Here is a 3,754-nt window from a genome sequence, read left to right on the forward strand (position 1 = left end):
ATGTGGCTATCTAGATAAGTCTTAAACGTTCCCAGTGTGTCCGCCTCCACCACCTTGCCCGGCAGCGCATTCCAGGCCCCCACCACCCTCTGTGTAAAATATGTCCTTCTGATATCTGTGTTAAACCTCCCCCCCCTCACCTTGAACCTATGACCCCTCGTGAACGTCACCACCGACCTGGGGAAAAGCTTCCCACCGTTCACCCTATCTGTGCCTTTCATAATTTTATACACCTCTATTAAGTCTCCCCTCATCCTCCGTCTTTCCAGTGAGAACAACCCCAGTTTCCCCAATCTCTCCTCATAACCAAGCCCCTCCATACCAGGCAACATCCTGGTAAACCTCCTCTGTACTCTCTCCAAAGCCTCCACGTCCTTCTGGTAGTGTGGCGACCAGAACTGGGCGCAGTATTCCAAATGCGGCCGAACCAACGTTCTATACATCTGCAACATCAGACCCCAACTCTTATACTCCATGCCCCGTCCTATAAAGGCAAGCATGCCATATGCCTTCTTCACCACCTTCTCCACCTGAGACGTCACCTTCAAGGATCTGTGGACTTGCACACCCTGGTCCCTCTGCGTATCTACACCCTTTATGGTTCTTCCATTTATCGTATAGCTACCCCCTACAGAGAGAGACAGAGACAGAGAGACAGAGAGAGAGAGACAGAGAGAGAGAGACAGAGAGAGAGAGAGAGACAGAGAGAGAGAGAGAGACAGAGAGAGAGAGAGACAGAGAGACAGAGACAGAGAGAGAGAGAGAGAGACAGAGACAGAGACAGAGAGACAGAGATGGAGACAAACAGAGATGGAGTGATAGAGAGAGATTGAGAGAGAGATTGACAGAGACAGAGAGAGAGAGAGATAGAGAGAAAGAGATACAGAGAGAAAGACAGAGAGAGAGAGATAGAGAGACAGAGAGAGAGAGAGAGACAGAGACAGAGACCGAGAGACAGAGAGATTGAGAGAGACACAGAGAGAGAAAGACTGAGAGAGAGAGAGAGAGACCAAGACAGAGAGAGACAGAGACCGAGAGACAGAGAGAGAGAGACAGAGACAGAGAGAGAGACAGAGAGAGAGAGAGAGACAGAGACAGACAGAGAGAGAGACAGAGAGCAAGAGAGACAGAGAGACAGTGACAGAGAGAGAGAGACAGAGAGAGAAAGACAGAGAGAGAGAGAGAGAGACAGAGAGAGAGAGAGACAGAGACCGAAAGACAGAGAGATTGAGAGAGACTGAGAGAGAGAGAGACCAAGACAGAGAGAGACAGAGAGAGAGAGACAGAGACAGAGAGAGTGAGAGAGAGAGAGAGAGAGAGACAGAGAGCAAGAGAGACAGAGAGACAGTGACAGAGAGAGAGAGACAGAGAGAGAGAGACAGAGAGAGTGACAGAGAGAGAGACAGAGAGCGAGAGAGACAGAGAGACAGAGAGAGAGAGAGTGTCAGAGAGAGAGACAGAGAGAGAGACAGAGAGAGAGAGACAGAGAGAGAGAGACAGAGAGAGAGTGACAGAGAGAGAGAGACAGAGAGAGAGAGTCAGAGAGAGAGAGAGAGACCGAGAGACAGAGAGAGAGAGACAGAGAGTGACAGAGAGTGAGAGGTAGAGAGTGAGAGACAGAGAGAGAGAGTCAAAGAGGGAGAGAGAGACCGAGAAACAGAGAGAGACAGAGAGAGAGAGAGAGGCAGAGAGAGAGAGACAGAGAGAGAGAGGCAGAGAGAGAGTGACAGAGAGTGAGAGATGCAGAGAGAGAGAGACAGAGAGCGAGAGAGACAGCGAGAGAGAGAGACAGCGAGAGAGACAGAGAGGGAGAGACAGAGAGACAGAGAGACAGAGAGAGAGAGAGAGAGAGAGACAGAGAGAGAGAGACAGAGAGAGAGAGACAGAGAGAGAGACAGAGAGAGAGACAGAGAGAGAGAGAGACAGAGAGAGAGACAGAGAGAGAGAGACAGAAAGAAACAGATACTGAATAGTCTGGCTCTGTATTCCTCGGGGTTTAGGAGAGTGAGGGGTGACCTTATTCAAACATATCAGATCCTGAGGGAGTGTTGACAGGGTAGATGGTGAGATGTTTTCACCAGTGGGAGAGTCTGGAACAAGGGGACAAAGCTACAAGATAAAGGGCCGGTCATTTCAAACTGAGGTGTGTAGAAATCTCTTCTGTAAGAAGGTTAACAACACCAGGTTAAAGTCCAACAGGTTTATTTGGTAGTAAAAGCCACACTAGCTTTCGGAGCTCCAAGCCCCTTCTTCAGGTGAGTGGGAATTCTGTTCACAAACAGGACATATAAAGACACAGACTCAATTTACAGAATAATGGTTGGAATGCGAATACTTACAACTAATCAAGTCTTTAAGATACAAACAATGTGAGTGGAGAGAGCATCAAGACAGGCTAAAAAGATGTGTATTGTCTCCAGACAAGACAGCCAGTGAAACTCTGTGGGGATTACAGATAGTGTGACATGAACCCAATATCCCGGTTTAGGCCGTCCTCATGTGTGCGGAACTTGGCTATCAGTCTCTGCTCAGCGACTCTGCGCTGTCGTGTGTCGTGAAGGCTGCCTTGGCGAACGCTTACCCGAATATCAGAGGCCGAATGCCCGTGACCGCTGAAGTGTTCCCCCACAGGAAGAGAACAGTCTTGCCTGGTGATTGTCGAGCGGTGTTCATTCATCCGTTGTCGCAGCGTCTGCATAGTCTCCCCAATGTACCATGCCTCGGGACATCCTTTCTTGCAGCGTATCAGGTAGACAACGTTGGCCGAGTTGCAAGAGTAGGTACCGTGTACCTGGTGGATGGTGTTCTCACGTGAGATGATGGCATCCGTGTTGATGATCCGGCACGTCATCGTCATCAACACAGATGCCATCATCTCACGTGAGAACACCATCCACCAGGTACACGGTACATACTCTTGCAACTCGGCCAACGTTGTCTACCTGATACGCTGCAGGAAAGGATGTCCCGAGGCATGGTACATTGGGGAAACCATGCAGACGCTACGACAACGGATGAATGAACACTGCTCGACAATCACCAGGCAAGACTGTTCTCTTCCTGTGGGGGAGCACTTCAGCAGTCACGGGCATTCAGCCTTGGATCTTCGGGTAAGCGTTCTCCAAGGCGGCCTTCACGACACACGACAGCGCAGAGTCGCTGAGCAGAAACTGATAGCCAAGTTCCGCACACACGAGGACGGCCTCAACCGGGATATTGGGTTCATGTCACACTATCTGTAATCCCCACAGAGTTTCACTGGCTGTCTTGTCTGGAGACAATACACATCTTTTTAGCCTGTCTTGATGCTCTCCACTCACGTTGTTTTGTTTCTTAAAGGCTTGATTAGTTGTAAGTATTCGCATTCCAACCATTATTCATGTAAATTGAGTTTGTGTCTTTATAAGCTCTGTTGTGAACAGAATTCCCACTCACCTGAAGAAGGGGCTTGGAGCTCCGAAAGCTTGTGTGTTTTTGCTACCAAATAAACCTGTTGGACTTTAACCTGGTGTTGTTAAACTTCTTACTGTGTTTACCCCAGTCCAACGCTGGCATCTCCACATCGAAATCTCTTCTCCCAGAGGGTGGTGAGTCTCTGGAACTCTCTGCCCCAGAGGCTGCTGGAGGCTGGATCATTAGAAGTGTTTAAGTGGAGCTGGGTAAATATTTGATCGATTGGGGGATAGAGGGCTGTGGGAAGTGGCCCAGAAAAGGAACTGAGGCCAGCATAGATCAGCCATGATGGTATTGAATG

This window comes from Mustelus asterias, unplaced genomic scaffold (genome assembly GCF_964213995.1).
Source record: "Mustelus asterias unplaced genomic scaffold, sMusAst1.hap1.1 HAP1_SCAFFOLD_2240, whole genome shotgun sequence".
Taxonomy (NCBI): domain Eukaryota; kingdom Metazoa; phylum Chordata; class Chondrichthyes; order Carcharhiniformes; family Triakidae; genus Mustelus; species Mustelus asterias.